The 12,969-nt window shown below is 50.4% G+C and overlaps 1 long non-coding RNA gene across 1 annotated transcript in view; it reads right to left on the bottom strand.

Annotated features, from left to right (window-relative positions):
* The window catches only part of LOC137503815 (uncharacterized), an 89,587-nt gene extending 76,840 nt beyond the window's left edge, over positions 1-12,747 (bottom strand). Inside the window, exon 1 of the long non-coding RNA XR_011019344.1 lies at positions 12,661-12,747. This is a non-coding gene — a long non-coding RNA (uncharacterized lncRNA). The remainder of the gene's footprint in view (positions 1-12,660) is intronic.
* Positions 12,748-12,969: the final 222 nt, after the last annotated feature.

The raw sequence follows: 12,969 nt of genomic DNA, 5'->3' as shown, positions 1-12,969 counted from the left end.
GGAACAGTAGTACACCGCTCGTTCAGCCACACTATATAGCATTCTGTGTACTGTTCTGTGTCTGCTGGGAACAGTAGTACACCGCTCGTTCAGCCACACTATATAGCATTCTGTGTACTGTTCTGTGTCTGCTGGGAATAGTGGTACACCGCTCGTTCAGCCACACTATATAGCATTCTGTGTACTGTTCTGTGTCTGCTGGGAATAGTGGTACACCGCTCGTTCGCCACTGTATAGCATTGTGCTCTGTGTCGCTGCTGGGAATAGTGGTACACCGCTCACCCGTCACTGTATAGCATTGTGCTCTGTGTCGCTGCTGGGAATAGTGGTACACCGCTCACCCGTCACTGTATAGCATTGTGCTCTGTGTCGCTGCTGGGAATAGTGGTACTGTATAGCATTTCTGTACTGCCACTGTACTGCTGCCAGTCAGCGTGTACTGTAAGGATAAGTGAAATGAGGAAGAAATCCGGTGAAAGAGGGAGGGGCAAGGGAAGAGGTGTTTCCCCTGACGGTTCACGTACAGGCCACAGGGGAGCACCCAAGAAAACCCACTCAATACCGCCCATGTTGTCCAGGACAACAACCCTCACAAATCCAAAAGAACAGGACCAGATAATTACTTGGATGACCTCTCAAGCGTCCAGCAGTGGGTTAAGCAGCACCAGCACATCACGCACGAGGTCCGAGTCCTCAGCCAGTTACAAGGAGCCAGTGGGCACAAAGCTGACACAACCGGCAGCGACACCACGCACACAACTGCCAGATAACCAGTCCGATGAATTACCTCAGGACACAATGGGGTATTCGCAGGAGCTATTCCCAGCCCAACAAACTTCCACCTTTCAAAGGTCAATGGAGGAACAGCCAGAAATGTTGTGCCTGGATTCACAACCGTTAACTGTGGGAAATGCACCGCGCACTGAAATACAAGGCGAGTCCGAAGAGGACTCGGAAACCCAAATCCCAGAGCAATTTGGGCAGGAGGGGTTGCAATTGCAGGAGGTCGGCCGACAAGATCTGGAAGACGACGTTGGAGTGTGCTGCGCAGAGGTTGTTGTGGGGAGCTCTACTCCACGGCGGTGGCCCACAATGACATATGACGAGTTTGAGGAGATGGAAGAGGAGGGTATGGACAATGTGGACAGAGACCCAGATTTTGTTTGTGAACGAGAACATCGCCGTCGTAGCAGCAGCACAGATGAGTCTGTTGAAGAACACACTGCTGCACGAGTTCGCCTTGTGCCACAAGGTAGGCGGCGCGCAATTTCAGGCACCACAAGCGTGGAAGTTCAAGTGAGAGGCAAAAGAGGAGCAAACAGAAATCGCCAGCAAGGAGGCAGGTGCTCCAAAGTCTGGGCTTTCTTTGAAGACTGCACTGAGGATGTTACCATGGCGATTTGCAAGGTGTGCAAGACCCGCCTGAGCAGGGGGAAAAATATTAACAACCTCTCCACCACCAGCATGAGCCGTCACATGCTATCCAAACATCCCACTCTTTGGGCAAACGCGTCAGGACAGGGTACCAGAAACAACACTGCCTCCCTTGGGTTCACCAGACTCACCACCAGACCCGCCTCAGCAGCAGCAGTAGCCCAGCCATTGCGTGGTTCACAACATTCACAAACATCAGACGACGCTGACACTGTCACTTTCCGGAGTAGTGCTCTTGAGGTCTCCCAGTGTTCATCAAACACAACAACCAACAGCCCTTCCGTGTGCAGCGCTACGGTTCAGTTGTCTGTGTCGGAGATGTTTGAGCGCAAGAGGAAATTGCCAGCAAATGACCCCCGGGCCGTGGCAGTAACAGCCAGCATAGCCAAGCTTCTGGCCTGCGAAATGCTGCCATATCGATTGGTGGAGACAAACAGCTTCAAGGGCATGATGTCAGTGGCCATCCCACGTTACGTGGTTCCCAGCCGCTACCACTTTGCACGCTCTGCAGTGCCTGAGTTGCATGAGCACGTGGTCAGCAAAATAACCCGAAGCTTGAAGAATGCCGTTGCCTGCAAGGTTCACCTCACCACTGACACCTGGACGAGTGCGTTCGGCCAGGGTCGATACATCTCCCTTACCGCGCACTGGGTGAACCTTGTGGAGCCTGGCAGCGATTCCTCACCTGCTACGGCACGGGTGTTGCCCACGCCACAAACAGCTGCACCGCCGTCCCTCCCACTGGATAACAGCAGCACCTACCTCTCTGACTCCTTCTCCTCCAACGCATCTCAAAGCTGTACCTCATCCGGAAACGCTAACCCAGCAGCAGTAGGATCGTGGAAGCAGTGCAGCACAGCTGTTGGCATGCGTCAGCAAGCGTTGCTGAAGCTAATCTGCCTTGGGGATAAGCAGCACACAGGGGAGGAAATTTGGAGGGGAATAAAGGAACAGACGGATTTGTGGCTGGCACCGCTGGACCTGAAACCGGGCATGGTTGTGTGTGATAATGGGAGTAATCTCATTCGCGCTTTAAGGTTGGCTAAGCTGACACACATCCCTTGCCTGGCGCACGTGATGAACCTAGTAGTTCAGCGGTTCCTGAGGACATACCCAGGCGTGCCCGATCTGCTGTTGAAGGTGCGTCGAGTGTCCAAACATTGTAGAAATTCCAGTACTGCTTCGGGGGCACTCGCCAAGATGCAGGAGCGCTTCAATCTCCCCCACCATCGCTTGCTGTGTGATGTCCCTACGCGCTGGAATTCTACGCTGCACATGCTAGCCCGCTTTTGCGAGCAGAAGAGTGCAGTGGTCCAGTACATGACGGCGCAGTACCGAGGCGCATCCGGCCAGCTGCCAAGCTTCTGTGGATCCGATTGGGCCAACATGTTGGACCTCTGCCAAGTCCTCCAAAATTTTGAGCAATCCACGTTGCTTGTGAGCAGTGACAACTCTTCAGTCAGCATTACCATACCACTGCTGTGTTTACTGAAGAGGTCGATGTTAAAAATCAAGGAAACAGCTGTCATGATGCAACTGGGGGAATCTGAAGGAGAAAACGATCAGCGTGATGGTACCAACATCAGGCCATCCGCCTCAGGGAACGCTGGCCCCAGCAGCTATGACGAAGAAGAGGAGGAGGAACAGCTGGAGTTGGAGCAGGAATTTCATGCCACCACTGACGAGGGCCAGAGCGGTGCACGTTGGACTTCCACAATTCAACGCGAATGGTCAGCAGAAGCAGACCAGGAGGAAGGTGACGACTATGATGCATCACAACAACTATCACAACGCTCACAAGAGGATGATGAGGATTCTGGTAGGACTCTGGCACACATGGCTCAATTCATGCTAGACTGCATTGAACGTGACCCACGCATTGTGCGCATTCTGGACAACACCAATTACTGGGTTTATACCCTTCTGGATCCACGGTACAAACACAATGTTCCAAAACTGCTTGAAGAAAGAGTCAGACAGGTCAAAATGGAAGAATACCAGCAGGCCCTTGTGGAGACTTTAGAGAGGAGATTGACATCCTCCCCCTCCTCTAGCCAGTTGTACGCAGACAGACTGACTTCCGCAAACCCAGGACGACCAGGAGGGCAGCAAACAACGCAAGCCGCAGCTAGTACCCAAAAGGGAATGGTATCGGCAGTGTCCTTGGAGTGGGAAAATTTTCTGACACCCATGCAGCCGCAGCCCACTGAACAGCAAGCGTGCAGATCCACCTCCAACACCGATCGCCTGGAGAAGATGGTCAAGGACTACATGTCAGATGGCGTAGCTGTGTCGAACCATCCATCTGCACCCTTCAACTATTGGGTATCGAAGCTAGACACCTGGCACGAACTGGCAATGTACGCAATAGAGGTGCTGGCTTGCCCGGCAGCCAGCGTTATGTCGGAACGCTGTTTCAGTGCTGCCGGAGGCATCGTCACAGATCGGCGTATCCGCCTCTCTACAGAAAATGCAGACCGTCTGACTCAAATTAAAATGAATCAATCCTGGATTGGAAATGACTACGCAACACTCCAGGACCCCAACCAAGTAACATGACCAATGAACATCTGGGATGGTGTTGCGTTTCCGGGCCCTGTTTATTGAACCTCTCATCTGTATTACATTTATGACTGCATGGCGGCAAAAAGCATTGCTGCTATATCCGCACGCTTTTTGTCCACATGCAAGGCCTGGGTTGTTGTGTCTCACAAAGCGTGGCCTTCTCCTCCTGCGCCTGCTCCTGTTCCATCACGTCTGCTGCTGCTGGGTTAGCGTTGCCGCGTGGTCCCTGTTTATTGAACCACTTATCTTTATTACATTTATGACTGCATGGCGGTACAAAGCATGCTATCCGCACGCTTCTTGCCCTCATGCAAGGCCTGGGTTGTTGTGTCTCACAAAGCGTGGCCTTCTCCTCCTGCGCCTGCTCCTGTTCCATCACGTCTGCTGCTGCTGGGTTAGCGTTGCCGCGTGGTCCCTGTTTATTGAACCACTTATCTTTATTACATTTATGACTGCATGGCGGTACAAAGCATGCTATCCGCACGCTTCTTGCCCTCATGCAAGGCCTGGGTTGTTGTGTCTCACAAAGCGTGGCCTTCTCCTCCTGCGCCTGCTCCTGTTCCATCACGTCTGCTGCTGCTGGGTTAGCGTTGCCGCGTGGTCCCTGTTTATTGAACCACTTATCTTTATTACATTTATGACTGCATGGCGGTACAAAGCATGCTATCCGCACGCTTCTTGCCCTCATGCAAGGCCTGGGTTGTTGTGTCTCACAAAGCGTGGCCTTCTCCTCCTGCGCCTCCTCCTGTTCCATCACGTCTGCTGCTGCTGGGTTAGCGTTGCCGCGTGGTCCCTGTTTATTGAACCACTTATCTTTATTACATTTATGACTGCATGGCGGTACAAAGCATGCTATCCGCACGCTTCTTGCCCTCATGCAAGGCCTGGGTTGTTGTGTCTCACAAAGCGTGGCCTTCTCCTCCTGCGCCTGCTCCTGTTCCATCACGTCTGCTGCTGCTGGGTTAGCGTTGCCGCGTGGTCCCTGTTTATTGAACCACTTATCTTTATTACATTTATGACTGCATGGCGGTACAAAGCCTGCTATCCGCACGCTTCTTGCCCTCATGCAAGGCCGGGGTTGTTGTGTCTCACAAAGCGTGGCCTTCTTCTCCTCCTGCGCCACCCTCCTCCTGTTCCATCACGTGTGCTGCTGCTGGGTTAGCGTTACCGGTCCCTTTTCCTGGAACCTCTTATATGTATTACATTTATGACTGCATGCCGACAAAAAACATGTTACCTGTGCAAAGAAAACAGACATTTCCCGCATTTAAAAGACAGTTTTCCCTTTGAAACTTTAAAATCGATTTTCTCAAAAACTATAAGCTCTTTTTGCTAATTTTTTTTTCCTCTTGTACCCACTCCCAAGGTGCACATACCCTGTAAATTTGGGGTATGTAGCATGCAAGGAGGCTTTACAAACCACAAAAGTTCGGGTCCCCATTGACTTCCATTATGTTCGGAGTTCGGGTCGAACACCCGAACATCGCGGCCATGTTCGGCCTGTTCGGCCCGAACCCGAACATCTAGATGTTCGCCCAACACTAGCCTCCAGCGGGGGCGCTGTTGTGACTTTCCGCATGGAGATAGGCGAAAATAGCTGATTTCCGTCAGGTCCACTCTACTGCGCAGACACAAGAGACTTGCGCCTGCACAGTAGAGCGGACTGACAGCAATCGGCTATTTCCGCCTATCTCCGAGGCGGAAAGCCGATTCTGCGCCTGCGCTGGAGTCGGGAAGGTATTTATTTACATCCCCACTGTTCGGGGATCTTTATCTCCCCTGCCGTGGGACCAAGGAGGAAGGGGGGAGCCTCAATAGGATCCGGAGGCTTCCCCCACTTAAAGTGAGTACCCTCCAGGGGAGGTTTTTCTCAATACAGGTTTTCTTTAACTGAGAGTAGACGTAGTGTCAGTGGGGGAGATTTATCAACACATTACCAACAGTTTTTTCTTCTTAATCTGTTCTATCCAGCAAGGAGAACAGTTCTGCATGATAATAAGAACCTTCTTAAATCCTAGGTAATAGTGGCAGTTTAGCATGAATTTCTAGAGCTGCACTACAGTTAAGAAAAGTGCAAATCCACCCCTAAACTGGCGCAGATTAAGAAGTGTTAGCAGTTCTGCAGATGTAGAACTACAGGCTAGACATGCTTACAGAGTGCAAGCTAGACATAATGTGATGTGCTCCTCCCCCCTGCTGAATTTCTCCTCAGAGCCTGCTGCTATCAATACAGCGGGCTTGTTGGTTACCTCAGCAACAGCAATTCCCCTCACACACTGCACTGTCTGAGAGACCTTCCTAGCTCCTCCTATTTTACAACAGTTTTAGAAGGAATCTGCACTATCTAATGATTTCTCAAGATGCCTGAGACAGTTCTGCATGGATTTCTAAAAACCTACTAACATTTTGTCTCAGACACTCTTGATAAATCTGGCCCAGTGACTTTGCCTGAATAATTTTCTTCTAAACTCAAAAATGTAAGTAATCCTGTGTACCTAGTGTAGATTTCTTAAAGCGTACCCAAGGCAGTGCGGCAGGGGGGGCACATATGGGACACAGAGGCATGTTCCCTGCTGCAGGACATGCCTCTGCCCCCCCCCCCCCACCACCACTCTCTGCCCCCCACTGCTTTCACCTCCAAAATTAGCGACAACAATTGTCACCAACCTCGAGGTTAAGGGAGGAGAGGCATTCACTGCTCAAAATATCCACTGGGGGCATTCTTGCAGGCTTTCCCTAGCTGCCATTGGGCAGCTCTGTCTTTCTCTGGCCGCTCCCCCGCCTACCTGCACGTTTCTCTGTGAAGACAAACACTTCCAGACACTGTGAAGACACACACTGTGAAGACACTTCTTACAGCGTCGTGACCCTAGGGGTCACAGAGACCGAAACCAAGACATTGCAGGCTACAGGAGCAGCAAAGAGTGGAGTGAATGGCGACTACCTGATGCTCCAGCCCTTCGGATCAGGTAGCATTGTTTATTTTAATGTAGATTCCCACCTCAGGTTCCTTTTAAAAACTGACTGTTATTAGGTGAGATAAGTTGAAAAACTTTGGCCATATTAGCATTTTCTGGACTGCTGAAAAAGCAGGGAATTAGTAACTTTTCAAGACATATACAGAACCTCACAGATGGTTTATAATGTGTGTGGAATTGCCTGTATATTTTAACAAAACATTTTTGCTGCAGTTATGTTCAATCATGCTACAGGTCTATGTGTACCACTGCAGTCTTACAATCCCTAATCCACTTACTTTTCAGCTACCCTTGCTAGGGTGTTTCATGAACAAACTAAGGGTTGCAATCTTCACTTAATACAGACAGTTTTTGTTGCCCAGAATGCAATCCCTCAAGTGACAGTTCAGGGCTGAGTGCTGCACAGAAGCATGACTAGCCTACAGGCTAAGGATGTGTTCTGCTGCCATGGAGGAGTGTGGAAGAATTATGGCTTGTATGGCAGAACAGCTTCCAGTGTGTGAAGTAAGTAGAGGAACAATGTGCTCAGTCTATACTCAGCCGAGACAATCTGGTCCTCTGGATCTTTTGGCAATACCCACTAGGCAAGGCTCGAACCTCTGATTTTAGGTTCGCGAACCTTGAACGCGAACCTCCGCAAAAAGTTCGGTTCGTGCAAACTTTTCGAACCACAATAGACTTCAATGGGGAGGTGAACTTTGAAAACTAGAAACATTCATGCTGGCCACAAAAGTGACGGAAAAGATATTTCAAGGGGTCTCACATCTGAATTTTTGCATGGAGAAGTGGGATACACGCCAAAAGTCCCGGGGAAAAATCTGGATTTGACGCACAGCAGCTTTTTTTAGGGCAGAAATCACATTGCATGCTAAATTGGAGGCCTAAAGTGCTTTAAAATATATTGCATGTGTATACATCAATCAGGTAGTGTAATTAGAGTACTGCTTCACACTGAAAGACAAAACTCACTGTGTAATGCACTGCACACAGCTGTTTGTGTAATGACGGCCGTGCTGGACTGGTGCGCACCATGGCCAGAGTGCAGGTGATGGCGGCTTTCCAGCCCATATGGTCGCCGGGCTGTGGTAGCTCAATGACTGAACAACAGCGACTGACCAGTTGATCGAATTTGGTCTGTCCACAATGAAGCAACAACCTTATTATCTTGGGTGTGCCCCCCCCCCCCCCCCCCCCCGAGACACTCATATAGCCGGCGGACAGCCAGAAAAATTAGGCAGGCATGTACACGCACCAGAAAAATTATTAAAGCTGCGGCCTTAAAAATTCAGGAAGCCGCCTGGAGTCCTGGACCCTGTTGGTGCTGGTGGAGAAGACAGTCAAGCGGCCTGCAGGCAGAGATGCTGTGTGGGGAGCGACTTAGTTATGGGGCAGGCAGTTACACAGCGTGCAGGCAGAGATGCTGTGTGTGGGGACTGACTTAGTCTTCGAGCGGGCAGTAGCCGGGATCCATGCCTCATTCATTTTGATAAAGCTGAGGTACTGAACACTTTTGTGACCTAGGCAACTTCTCTTCTCAGTGACAATGCATCCAGCTGTGCTGAAGGTCCTTTCTGACAGGACACTTGAGGCAGGGCAAGACAGAAGTTGGATGGCAAATTGGGACAGCTCTGGCCACAGGTCAAGCCTGCGCAACCAGTAGTCCAGGGGTTCACCTCTGCTCACAGTGTCTACATCCACACTCAAGGCCAGGTAGTCAGCTACCTGCCGGTCAAGGCATTAGTGGAGGGTGGATCCGGAAGGGCCAAGGCGAGACGTTGGACTAAAGAATGTCTGCAAGTCTGACATCACCATGGGATCACTAGAGCATCCTGTCCTTGCCTGCATGGACATGGGAGAAGGATTACTGGCAGTGGTACCTTTATTCTATTGTGCTGTGACATCACCCTTAAACGCACTGTAAAGCATAGTTGCCAGATTGTTCTGCAAGTGCTGCATCCTTTCTGCCTTCTGGTGATTTGGAAACATCTCCGCTACTTTGTGTCCACCCAGTAGAGCTCATTCCCCTTGAGTTTTTTTTATACGGGGGTTCCACAACAGGCTGGACAGCTTGAAAGATGCGCATCTGCACACATTTGGATGCAGACGTACTATTCATCTCCTCTTGCTCTTCCTCAGTGATGTCAGGTAAGTTCTCCTCCTTTCCCCAGCCACGAACAATACCACGGGAAAGTTAAGCAGCCCAAGCCCCCTGCGACACCTGCTGCGGTTGTTCTTCTGCCTCCTCCCCCCCCCCCAAAAAAACCTCCTTCCTCATCATCTGACTCCTCTTCCCCACTCGACTCTTCCTCCTTCTCCTCCCCCCTCTGTGCTGCCGCAGGTGTTGAGGAATCATCTGCTTCTGCTGAGAATTGATCCCACAACTCTTCCTCCTGTCCTGTTCCTTTTCACTCTCCTTCACAGCTTGATCCACCACTTTACGCACGACACACTCCAGGAAGAAAGCATATGGAATCAAGTCGCTGATGGCGCCTTCACTGCAACTCACCAGGTTTGTCACCTCCTCAAACGGCCGCATGAGCCTGCAGGCATCGCATGAGTGTCCAGTACTTCGGCCAGAACATCCCCATCTCCCCAGAGCATGTCCTTTGACTGTAGTTGTAGAGATACTGTTTGATGGCTTTCTCCTATTGTAGCAGGCGATCGAACATCAGGAGCGTTGAATTCCAGCGAGTCGGGCTATCGCAAATCAAGCGTCTCACCAGTAAGATGTTTCTCCGCTGAATATCGGCAAAGCGTGCCATGGCCGTATAAGAGCGCCTGAAATGCCCACACACCTTCCTGGACTGCTTCAGGACGTCTTGTAAGCCTGGGTACTTAGACACAAATCTCTGAATTAATAGATTGAGCACATGTGCCATGCAGGGTACATGTGTCAACTTTCCCAAATTCAAAGCCAAAATGAGATTGCTGCCATTGTCACACACCACTTTGCTGATTTCCAGTTGGTGCGGGGTCAGCCACTGATCTACCTGTTTGTTCAGAGCAGCCAGGAGAGCTGCTCCAGTGTGACTCTCTGCTTTGAGGCAAGACATGTCTAAGATAGCGTGACACCGCCGTACCTGGCATGCAGCATAGGCCCCGGGGAGGAGATTGCAGCACCAGTAGAGTTGAACTGCCACTCAGCCAAGGAGGAGGAGGAGGATGACAGCGAAAAGGATGTAGCAGGAGGAGAGGAGGTGGCAGCAGGCCTGCCTGCAAGCCGTGGAGGTGTCACAACTAGGTCAGCTGCACAGCCACGTACGCTCTGCTTGCCAGCGGTCACCAGGTTGACCCAATGGGCTGTGTAAGTAATGCACCTGCCTTGAACGTGCTTGGCAGACCAGGCATCCGTGGTCAGATGGACCCTTGACCCAACGCTGTTTGCCAGAGATGACACCACTTGCATTTCAACTTCATGGTACAGTTTGGGTATCGCCTTTTTGGAGAAATAATTGCGGCCTGGTATCTTCCACTGCGGTGTCCCAATGTCCACAAATTTTCGGAAGGCCTCAGAGTCCACCAGCTGGTATGGTAACAGCTTTTCGAGCTAACAGTTCCGCCAAGCCAGCTGTCAAACGCCGGGCCAGGGGGTGACTGGCAGACATTGGCTTCTTCCATTCAAAGATTTCCCTCACGGACACCTGGCTGCTGCTGTGTGCAGAGGAGCAGGAAGCACTCAAGGTGAGAGGCGGTGTGGAGGAGGGTGGCTGTGATTGTGAAGGTGCAAGGGAGAAAGCAGCTGAAGATGGTGCACCTGAAGGAGGAAGAGGAGAAGGAGGGTGGCTTTGTTTTTGTGTGCTGCTTTTCCTCAGATGGTCATCCCATTGCAGTTTGTGCCTTTTCTCCCTGTGCCTTCGTAAGGCAGTTGGCCCTACGTGGGTGTTAGCCTTTCCATGGCTCAATTTTTGGCAGCAGAGAGAACAGATGGCATTGCACTGATCTGATGCAGACACACGAAACAATTTCCACACCGCTGAGCCCAGGGGTGTGGGTTCTAGGGTGGCATCAGCAGCTGACATTGAAGGGTATGTTGGCTGGCTGGCTGGCTGTCCACAGGTGGCGATACATGGCGCCAGACACTGCCACCAGCTGTTTCTGACGACGAGCTCCCCCTTCTTCTTTAAGGAACTTGTCTCCTCCTACTCCTCTCTGACTCCCCCTCTGAACTGTCCCCTTGGTCATCTTGTCTATGTCCCACGTGGCATCCGTATCATCATAATCATCATAATCATCCTCCCTACCTTCGCTTGCCTCAGACACCTCATATATATTTCAGAAAAGTGTATGCGCTCAATACGGTTTCTTAGGGTCGTTCCCAGTTTACCAGTTCCAGTTCAATCACTATTGCCAGACAGTAACAGTTCTTGTCCATTCAGTGGTGTATATCTCCATTGTGTCTTTATAAGTACCTCAAGGGAACATGAAAAGATAAAAAGGGGGGCACAATAGTGTAGTATGCCTTTAACTCAAGTGCACCTCCACCTTCATCTCAAAGAGATCACTTATCAAGCACCCAACAACAGTAATGCCAACCGCTCACCAGATGGAGATGCTGCCCAATTACAAACAGCTCACAGCGCTTGTGTCATAATCCACATGTCCTCCTCTGGGCTGCTCCATTCACCCTCAACGACTTATTGGTGGATATTCCCTCATAAAAAACAGAAACACAATAATGGTGCAGGACTTCCAGTTATGTTCCAACCTCCACCATGAACATCCCTCAATGGCAGTGTACCTCTCTTGTAAATCAATCCACCACACCGTGATATATTCCACTAGTTTGGGCCACCCAGGTGTCACTGAAATTCGCACTCACCAAACTCTTTGGCTGCTCAATCACAAACAGCACTCTCACATGTGGTTATATCAAATAACAATCAGATCCTGGATCCTCTCCCCAGCAGAAAACTTCCTCCTTAAAAACTAAACATACGCTTCCATAGCGCAATAAAAGACTTTTAATAGGTTAAAAGAAATGTGATATCACACTCACGTTTTCACAGTATTAAAACAGCTTTGTACAAATCATTCCAGCGTCCTGGAAGCAGAGCCGGATTAAGGCCACATGGGGCCCTAAGCAAAGTTGCAGATTAGGGCCCCCCTCCCTCAACCCCCTCTGCTCCCCCACCCATATATAACACACACAAACACATGTGCGCGCACACACACACACACACACACACACACACAATATACACACACACACACACACACAATACATACACACCTAGAACACACACACACACACACACACACACTACATACACAGACACCTAGAACACACACACACACACACACACACACACACACACACACACACACACACACACACACACACACTACATACACACACACCTAGAACACACACACACACACACACACACACACACACAATACATACACACCTAGAACACACACACACTACATACACACACACCTAGAACACACACACACACACACACACTACATACACACACACCTAGAACACACACACACACACACACACACACACACACACACACAGTTTATATAAGACAAAAATGCCAACATGCTACTATAGTCCAGAAGTAGCTGAGAATTGCACAGGACAGTACGTTATATAACTATAGGTTGCTGCTGTAGCTAGCTGCAATGCATGCTAGGGTGTCTAGAGAGCAGGGGGTAAATTGTGTGTACTCACTGAGGGGAGACATACTCCCAAAGCACGACCAGAACAGAAGGCATGTTTCAGCAACTGGGGAGATAGTAGTGCTTCCGGTCTTTTCCTAAAGCAATCGAAGAAGCTGGCTCTGGTTACCTCGACAACCACACACACCATAGCCCTGGAGGAAGAATGCCTGGAATGCACAGGCACATTACACATGAGGCAGACTGATTCTTGGAGGTCCAGGTCGTGAGGCTGCTTGTAAAGGAGCACAGCTCCATACCTATGCCACGCTGAGACTCGTTCAGGAGGAGAGCATAGCTGTGTCAGCTGTGTGATCAGGCA

Source organism: Hyperolius riggenbachi, chromosome 4, assembly GCF_040937935.1.
Source record: "Hyperolius riggenbachi isolate aHypRig1 chromosome 4, aHypRig1.pri, whole genome shotgun sequence".
Taxonomy (NCBI): domain Eukaryota; kingdom Metazoa; phylum Chordata; class Amphibia; order Anura; family Hyperoliidae; genus Hyperolius; species Hyperolius riggenbachi.
This window is presented reverse-complemented; position numbering and strand designations above follow the sequence as displayed.